The following is a 10,026-nucleotide window of genomic DNA, read 5'->3' as shown; positions in this document are numbered from 1 at the left end:
TGCAGTTTAGCAACTCCAGCACACCGACCCCTCTGGCAGTTTGATCCTTTCTTTCTCAGGTTTGAAAGGTTTAGGCCGGGCGAGGTGGTTCACGCCTGTAATCTCAGCACTTTTGGAGGCCGAGGTGGGAGGATCACCTGAGGTCCGTAGTTCGAGACCAGCCTGACCAACATGGAGAAACCCAGTCTCTACTAAAAATACAAAATTAGCCTGGCGTGGTGGCGCATGCATGTAATCCCAGCTACTCAGGAGGCTGAGGCAAGAGAATAACTTGAACCCAGGAGGCAGAGGTTACGGTGAGCGGAGAGGTGAGCCGAGATCACAACATTGCACTCTAGCCTGGGCAACAAGAGTGAAACACTGTCTCAAAAAAAAAAAAAAAAAAAAAAAAAAAAAAGGTTTATTGAATATTCCAGTATTCAAAACCCACAGGCACAACTCCTACCAAGTAACTGGGTCAGTAGAGGTCCTTCCAGGACCGCAAAGATCCTAATGCTTCACACCCACCCATTTTACCGATGGGGCAATAGAGGAAGTGGGTCACCTATGCACTGCCCAAGGTCACCCATCAATGTAATTGCAGGGCCTGGATCAGTCTCTCCACTGTTCAAACACTAAATGGCTACCTTAACCCCAGGGAAGCAAATATTCGCTGCTCCCCTCTGGGTGAGGGGGCTCAGTCAGTATGTTCCCAGAGGATCAGGTGTCCTGGAGTGTCTTTGCTTTGGACTCAGGGAAGGTGTCCAGTTACTACTGCTCTTCCCTGGGGCTCCTCCCAGGGGTGTGGGATGAAGTCACTAATCCGTTCTGTCTCTTTGGTAGCTGAAAAGATTTTGGAGACCCAATCATTGCCCAAGGACCCTGCCAAAGCACCAGGAAAATAGGAAAGGAAAATAAAATGATATATGTGAAAGCACTGGGAAAGGTAGAAAAGGACACTTTTGTCACAAAGTCACTGTGTCACTTGGCACATCAGTTCAGCTCTCTGGCCTTCCATTTCCCTAGCTGTCAAATGGAGGAGCTGGTGCTGTAATCTCCAACGTGCCTTACAGCTTCCATAAATATGTAGAGGTGTGGAGGCGGAGGCAGGCGGATCACCAGGTCAGGAGATTGAGACCATCCTGACTAACACGGTGAAACCCCATCTCTACTAAAAATGCCAAAAAAAAATTAGCTGGGGGTGGGTGGCAGGCATCTGTAGTCCCAGCTACTTGGGAGGCTGAGGCAGGAGAATGGCATGAACCTGGGACGCGGAGCTTGCAGTGAGCCGAGATTGCACCACTGCACTCCAGCCTGGGCAACAGAGTGAGACTCCATCTCAAAAAAAAAAAAAAAAAAAAAAAGATCATTTTATTTATTTATTTTTATTTTTCTTGAGACGAAGCCTCTCTCTGTCGTCCTAGGCTGGAGTGCAGTGGTTCGATCTCGGCTCACTACAACATCTACCTCCTGGGCTCAAGCAATTCTGCCTCAGCATCCCGATAGCTGGAATTATAGGCGCCCACCACCATGCCTGGCTAATTTTTGTTGGCCAGGCTGGATTCGAACTCCTGACCTCAATTGATCTGACGGCCTCAGTCTCCCAGAGTGCTGGGATTACAGGCGTGACCCACTGCGCTCAGCTCAATTTTTTTATTATTATTATTATTTTACTTTAAGTTCTAGGGTACATGTGCACAACGTGCAGGTTTGTTACATATGTATACATGTGCCATGTTGGTGTGCTGCACCCATTAACTCGTCATTTACATTAGGTATATCTCCTAATGCTATCCCTCCCCCTCCCCAATTTTTTTATTTTTAATAGAGATAGTGTTTCACCATGTTGGCCAGGCTAGTCTCAAACTCCTGGCATCATGTGATCTGCCCGCCTCAGCCTTCCAAAGTGCTAGGATTATAGGCGTGAGCCCACCACCCCCAGCCTAAAAGATTATTTTATTTTATTTTATTTATTTATTTATTGAGACAGAGTCTCATTCTGTCATCCAGGCTAGAGTGCACGGCACATTCTCGGCTCACTGCAACCTCCACCTCCTGGGCTCAAGCAATTCTCCTGCCTCTGCCTCCCAAGTAGTTGGGATTACAAGAGTATGCCAATCATGCCTACTTTTTTTTTTTTTTGAGACGGAGTCTCGCTCTGTCACCCATGTCACCCAGGCTGGAGTGCAATGGCATGATCTCGGCTCACTGCAACCTCTGCCTCCTAAGTTCAAGCAATTCTCCTGCCTCAGCCTCCCGAGTAGCTGGGATTATAGGCATGTGCCAAAACACCCGGCTATTTTTTTGTATTTTTAGTACAGACGAGGTTTCACCATGTTTCCCAGGCTAGTCTTGAACTCCTGACCTCAAGTGATCTGCCCGCCTCAGCCTCCCAAAGTGCTTGGCTTACAGGCATGAGCCACTGCACCCGGCCATATTTTTATATTTTTAGTAGAAAAGGGGTTTCACCACGTTGGCCAGGCTGGTCTTGAATTCCTGACCTCAAATGATCTACCTGCCTTGGCTTCCCAAAGTGTTGGGATTACAGGTGTGAGCCACCACACCCATCCAAAAGATTATTTTATTTATTTATTTATTTATTGAGACAGAGTTTCGCTCTTGTTGCCCAGGCTGGAGTGCAATGGTATGATCTCGGCTTACCGCGACCTCCACCTCCCAGGTTCAAGCGATTCTCCTGCCTCAACCTCCCGGAGTAGCTAGGATTACAGGCATGTGCACCACGATGCCCGGCTAATTTTATATTTTTAGTAGAGACAAGGTTTATCCATGTTGGTCAGGCTGGTCTCAAACTCCTGACCTCAGCTGATCAGTCTGCCTTGGCCTCCCAAAGTGCTGGGATTACAGGCATGAGCCACTGCACCCGGCCTATTTATTTATTTTTTGAGACAGAGTCTCGCTCTGTCGCCCAGGTTGGAGTAAAGTGGCAGGATCTTGGCTTACCACAACCTGTGCCTCCCGGGTTCAAGAGATTCTCCTGCCTTAGCCTCCCAGATAGCTGGGATTACAGGCGCCCGCCACCACACCCAGCTAATCTTTGTATTTTTAGCAGAGATGGGGTTTTGCCATGTTGGCCAGGCTGGTCTCAAACTCCTGACCTCAAGTGATCTGCCTACCTTGGCCTTCCAAATTGCTAGGATTACAGGCATGAGCCACCACATCCAGCCCAAAAGATCATTTTATTTTTTTTTTTATTTATTTTTATTTTTTATTTTTTTTGAGACGGAGTCTCGCTCTGTCGCCCAGCCCAGGCTGGAGTGCAGTGGCGCGATCTCGGCTCACTGCAAGCTCCGCCTCCCGGGTTCACGCCATTCTCCTGCCTCAGCCTCCCGAGTAGCTGGGACTACAGGCGCCCACAACCGCGCCCGGCTAATTTTTTGTAATTTTTAGTAGAGACGGGGTTTCACCGTGGTCTCGATCTCCTGACCTTGTGATCCGCCCGCCTCGGCCTCCCAAAGTGCTGGGATTACAGGCGTGAGCCACCGCGCCCGGCCAAGATCATTTTAAATAGTGATTAATGCTATAAGGAAAAAAGGCAGGCCAGGCCCAGTGGCTCATGCCTATAATCCCAGCACTTTGGGAGTCCATGGCAGGTGTATCCCTTGATCTCATGAGTTTGAGACCAGCCTGGGTAATATCCACTTTTCTACCCTGTTCGTAATACAGGGCAGCAAACCATAATTCCCAGTTCTCAGTTAATGTTAGATTCTTCCAATGAGAGCGGATACAAGAAGCCTGGGAGGCAGGAGGAAGAGAGGGGACTTATTCTTGCCTGTTTGCTTGCTACTCCTAGCATGTTCCCTCAGTAATAACACTGCATCTGGCAGTAGCATTTGGTTCAGTCTCCAGGTTATTTGCACACTCCCAGAAACAGTCTCCTTGTGCTCCCATGGAGGCACCAACGGCAGACCCCTCCTCAGAGTTTTAAGTCCCAACTAGGCCGGGCGCGGTGGCTCAAGCCTGTAATCCCAGCACTTTGGGAGGCCGAGACGGGCGGATCACGAGGTCAGGAGATCGAGACCATCCTGGCTAACACGGTGAAACCCCGTCTCTACTAAAAAATACAAAAAACTAGCCGGGCGAGGTGGCGGGTGCCTGTAGTCCCAGCTACTCGGGAGGCTGAGGCAGGAGAATGGCGTAAACCCGGGAGGCGGAGCTTGCAGTGAGCTGAGATCCGGCCACTGCACTCCAGCCTGGACCACAAAGCGAGACTCCGTCTCAAAAAAAAAAAAAAAAAAAAAAAAAAAGTCCCAACTAGGCAGGGCTCTGGGAGGCCCAGCACCAATCTGGTCGTGCCTCTTTCTTTTTTTCTTTCCATCTTTATTTATTTTTTGTTTGTTTGTTTGTTTTGAGACAGAGTCTCACTCTGTCACCTGGGCTGGAGTGCAGTGGCACAATCTCAGCTCACTGCAGCCTCTGCCTTCTGGGTTCAAACGATTCTCCTGCCTCAGCCTCCCACATAGCTGGAATTACCAGCATGCACCACCACACCAAGCTAATTTTTTGTATTTTTAGTAGAGACAGGGTTTTGCATGTTGGTCAGGCTGGTCTCAAACTCCTGACCTCAAGTGATACGCCCACCTCGGCCTTTGAAAGTGCTGGGATTACAGGCATGAACCATGGCGCCTGGCTATGTGTGTCTTTCTTAGAGGGGTGAGAACGAGCTCTCTGGGGCTCTTCCTCCGATTTTGCTAGCGCTGCTAACCCCAACTTGTTTTTTTGGGGTTTTTTTTTATCTCCAGCTTTGGAGGTGGTAGCTGTTTCCTCTAGTTGCTATTTACATTACCTCGGTGTTCCCTTTCTGTCTTCTCAGTCCTCTGTCGCCTGTTTAATGAATTTCCTATTTTAACTTCTCTCTGTTTTCCTAACTGGATGCCAACTTACAGAAAGGCCCTAGTAAGACTTAGATTTTTACTCCAGTCCAATGGGAAGCCACTAAATGGTTTTAAGCAAAGGGTAGATTGATAGATTGTAAATCTGAATAGTAATTTATTGCAAAGAGTACATAAATTATAATTATCGACACTGGGCATGGTGGCTCATGCCTCTAACCCCAGCACTTTGGGAGGCCCAGGCAGGAATATGACTTGAGGTTGGGAGTTTGAGACCAGCATGGCCAACATGGTGAAACCCAGTCTCTACAAAAAACACAAAAAAATTAGCAGAGTATGGTGGTGCACACCTGTAATCCCAGCTACTTAGGATGCTGAGGCAGGAGAATCGCTTGAACCTGGGTGGCAGAGGTTGCAGCGAGCTGAGATTACACCACTGCGCCCCAGCCTGAACAAAGTGAGACTCAAAAAATATATATGGCCAGGCATGGTGGCTCACGCCTATAATCCCAGCACTTTGGGAGGCAGAGGCAGGTGGATCACCTCAGGTCAGGAGTTCAAGAACAGCCTGATCAACATGGAGAAAACTTGTCTCTACTGAAAATACAAAATTAGCCAGGCATGGTGGCGCATGCATGTAATCTCAGCTACGCGGGAGGCTGAGGCAGGAGAATTGCTTGAACCCGGGAGGCGGAGGTTGCAGTGAGGTAAGATCGTGCCGTTGCACTCCAGCCTGGGCAACAAGAGCAAAACTCCATCTCAAAAAAAAAAAAAAAAAAAAAAAAAAAAATATATATATATATATATATATATGAGATACAGGATGTGCAAATATATATAAATATATGGAACTATCTTTCTTTTTTCCTTTTTTTTTTTTTTTTTTTTGAGATGGAGTCTCACTCTGTCACCAGGCTGGAGGGCAATGGCACGATCTCAGCTCACATTGCAACCTCCGTCTCCTGGGTTCAAGTGATTCTCCTGCCTCACCCTCCCGAGTAGCTGAGATGATAACTGCACTCCACCATGCCCAGCTAATTTTTGTATTTTTAGTAGAGATGAGGATTCACCATGTTGGCCAGGATGGTCTCTATCTCTTGATCTCGTGATCCGCCCGCCTCAGCCTCCCAAAGTGTTGGGATTACAGGTGTCAGGCACTGCGCCTGCCTCTTTTTTTTTTTTTTTTTTTGAGACAGAGTCTCACTCAGTTGCCCAGGCTGGAGTGCAGTGGCATGATCTCGGCTCACTGCAAGCTCCGCTTCCCGGGTTCATGCCATTCTCCTGCCTCAGCCTCCCGAGTAACTGGGACTACAGGCACCCGCCACTACGCTTGGCTAATTTTTTTGTGTTTTTACTAGAGATGAGGTTTCACTGTGTTAGCCAGGATGGTCTCGATCTCCTGACCTCGTGATCCACCCGTCTCGGCCTCCCAAAGTGCTGGGATTACAGACATGAGCCACCGCGCCCGGCTTTTTTTTTTGTCTTAATAGAGACCAGGTTTCACTACGTTGCCAAGGTTGGTCTTGAACTGGCTTCAAGCACTTCTCCAACCTCCTTTAGGCCCGAGCCACCATGCCTGGCCTAAAATTTCCTTTCTCTATATACACACATATATTAATATGTATAATGTATGTACAATATGCCAGGTACTATGCCTCACGCCTGTCATTGCAGCACTTTGGGGGGCCGAGGCGGGCAGATCACCTGAGGTCAGGAGTTCAAGACCAGCCTGGCCAACGTGGTGAAACCCCCGTCTCTACTAAAAATACACAAATTAGCCAGGCAGTAGAGACAAATTAGCCAGGCCCGTAATCCCAACTACTCGGGAGGCTGAGGCAGGAGAATCACTTGAACCCAGGAGGCAGAGGTTGCAGTGAGCCAAGATCGCGCCATTGTACTCCAGCTTGGGCAACGGAGGGAGATTCTGTCTCAAAAAAAAAAGACACAAAAGACAGGGTCTCAGCCGGGTGCGGTAGCTCACGCCTATTATCCTAGCCCTTTGGGAGGCCGAGGTGGGCAGATCACTTGAGGTCAGGAGTTCAAGACTAGCCTGTCCAACATGGTGAAACCCTGTCTCTACTAAAAATACAAAAATTAGGGCCGGGCATGGTGGCTCACATCTGTAATCTCAGCACTTTGAGAGGGTGAGGCGGGTAGATCACCTCAGATCAGAAGTTCAAGATCACCCTGGTAGCCGGGCGCGGTGGCTCAAGCCTGTAATCCCAGCACTTTGGGAGGCCGAGACGGGCGGATCACAAGGTCAGGAGATCGAGACCATCCTGGCTAACACGGTGAAACCCCGTCTCTACTAAAAAATACAAAAAACTAGCCGGGCGAGGTGGCGGGCGCCTGTGGTCCCAGCTACTCCGGAGGCTGAGGCAGGAGAATGGCGTAAACCCGGGAGGCGGAGCTTGCAGTGAGCTGAGATCCGGCCACTGCACTCCAGCCTGGGAGACAGAGCCAGACTCAGTCTCAAAAAAAAAAAAAAAAAAAAAAAAAAGATCACCCTGGTAAACATGGCGAAACCCTTTCTGTACTAAAAACACAAAAAAATTGGCTGGGCATGGTGGCTCACGCCTGTAATCCCAGCACTGAGGTGGGCGGATCACGAGGTCAGGAGATTGAGACCATCCTGGCTAACATGGTGAAACCCGGTCTCTACTAAAAAATACAAAAAAAATAGCCAGGCGTGGTGGCGGGCACCTGTAGTCCCAGCTACTCGGGAGGCTGAGGCAGGAGAATGGCATGAACCCAGGAGGCGGAGCTTGCAGGGAGCTGAGATTGTGCCACTGCACTCCAACCCGGGCAACAGAGTGAAGACTCCGTCTCAAAAAAAAAAAACAAACAATTAGCCAGACATGGTGGCACTCGCTTGTAATACCAGCTACATGGGAGGCTGAGGCAGGCTGATCACTTGAACCCCAGTGAGCTGCCATCATACCACTGCACTTCAGCCTGGGTGACAAAAGTTTGAGACTCCATCTCAAAAAAAAAAAAAAGACAGGGTCATGTTATGTTGCTTGTCTTGAACTCTTGGATTCAAGCCGACTCCCACATTGGCCTCTCGAAGTGCTACAATTGCAAGTGTGAGCTACTGCATTCAACCCCAAATAACTTTTATGCACAATGAGGCTTTTTGCTTCTCTGTCAAATGGATATAGCTACTTTTCTCCCCACATTTTATCTTTTTTTTTTTTTTTTTTTTTTTTTTTTTTTTTAGACGGAGTCTCGCTCTGTCGCCCAGGCTGGAGTGCAGTGGCGCGATCTCGGCTCACTGCAAGCTCCGCCTCCCGGGTTCATGCCATTCTCCTGCCTCAGCCTCCTGAGTAGCTGGGACTACAGGCGCCCACAACTGCGCCCGGCTAATTTTTTGTATTTTTAGTAGAGACGGGGTTTCACCGTGGTCTCGATCTCCTGACCTTGTGATCCGCCCGCCTCGGCCTCCCAAAGTGCTGGGATTACAGGCGTGAGCCACCGCGCCCGGCCCTCTCCCCACATTTTATCTTAAAGGAAAGGTATTATTAAACTAGTTGTACAACATATTGGGAATTCCTTACAGTTTTAACAATTATCAGGCCGGGGCCAGGCACAGCGGCTCATGCCTGTAATCCCAGCACTTTGGGAGGCCGAGGAGGGTGGATCACCTGAGGTCTGGAGTTCAAGACCAGCCTGACCAACATGGAGAAACCCCGTCTCTACTAAAAAATACAAAAAAAATTAGCTGGGCATGGTGGCAGGCGCCTGTAGTCCCAGCTACTCAGGAGGCTGAGGCAGGAGAATGGCGTGAACCCGGGAGGCGGAGCTTGCAGTGAGCCTAGATCTGCCACTGCACTCCAGCCTGGGCACAGAGGGAGATTCCATCTCAAAACAAACAAACAAACAAAATAAAACAAAGAAAAAAAACAACTATCAGGCCGGGCGCCATAGCTCACACCTGTAATCTCAGCACTTTGGGAGGCCAAAGTGGGCAGATCACCTGAGTTAAGGAGTTCGAAACCAGCCTGACCAACATGGGGAAACCCTGTCTCTACTAAAAATACCAGCTACTCAGGAGGCTGAGGCAGGAGAATCACTTGAACCCGGGAAGAGGAGGTTGTGGTGAGCCAGGATCGCATCATTGCACTCCAGTCTGGGCAACAAGAGCGAAACTCCGTCTCTAAAAAAAAAAATTATTTTATGTCTGTCTGTGGTGGCTCACGCCTATAATCCCACCATTTTGAGAGGCCAAGGCAGGTGGATCATTTGAGGTCAGGAGTTTAAGACCAGCCTGGCTAACATGGTGAAACCCCGTCTCTACTAAAAATACAAAAATTAGCAGAGCATGGTGGTGCACACCTGTAGTCCCAGCTACTTGCGGGTCTGACACAGGAGAATCGCTTGAACCCAGAAGGCAGAGGTTGCAGTGAGCCGAGATCATGCCACTTCACTCTAGCCTGGGCAACAGAGCGAGATGCTGTCTCAAAATAAACACAAATAAATGAAATAAAAATTATCATTTTATTATAAAATCACATGGAAAATGTATTTATTGATGAGCAAGGGCAGGTTGTTTTTGTTTTTTTGTTTTTGAGACAGGGTCTCAAATGTTACCCAGGCTGTGGTGCGGGGGTGCCATCACAGGTCACTGCAGCCTCAACCTCCCAAGCTCAAGCGATCTTCCCACCTCAGCGTACCGAGTGGCTGGGGTGACAGGCGTACACCACCACACCTGGCTATTTTTTGCAGTTTTTGTAGAGACAGGGTCTTGCCATGTTGCCCAAGCTGGTCTCTAAGTCCTGGTCTCAAATGATCTGCCCGCCTCCACCTCCCAGCATTCTGGGATTACAGGTATGAGCCATGGCACCCGGCCCAGAATGTGGTTTTTCTTAATTTTTTCCTGTGTGGGCTTTTTTTTTTCTTTTTTTAGTCTTAAATAGGTGAGTTTGAAGGAATGAATGAATATCATCATTTTGGTTCTGGGAGATGTTCTTAATAGATGTATGATTTGCTGGTTACTGTAACCAAATACTGCAAACTAAGTGGCTTAAGCCACAGAAATGTATTGTCATACAGTTCTGGGGGCCAGAAGTTCGAAATCAAAGTGTTGGCGGGTTGGTTCCTCCTGAATGCTGTGAGCAGTGGTCTCTCTCATGCCTCTCCCGTAGCTTCTGGTGGTGAGCAGACAATCGGACGTTCCCTGGCTTGTAGAAGGTAGAAG

At 48.7% G+C, this 10,026-nt stretch overlaps 1 protein-coding gene across 1 annotated transcript in view; it reads right to left on the bottom strand.

The window, feature by feature from the left end:
- The window catches only part of DDX55 (DEAD-box helicase 55), a 312,124-nt gene that overhangs the window by 242,251 nt on the left and 59,847 nt on the right, over positions 1-10,026 (bottom strand). The window lies entirely within an intron of this gene.

This window comes from Macaca thibetana, chromosome 11, assembly GCF_024542745.1.
Source record: "Macaca thibetana thibetana isolate TM-01 chromosome 11, ASM2454274v1, whole genome shotgun sequence".
NCBI classification, from domain to species: domain Eukaryota; kingdom Metazoa; phylum Chordata; class Mammalia; order Primates; family Cercopithecidae; genus Macaca; species Macaca thibetana.
Note: the sequence above shows the minus strand (reverse complement) of the source record. Positions and strands in the feature narration are given on the sequence as shown.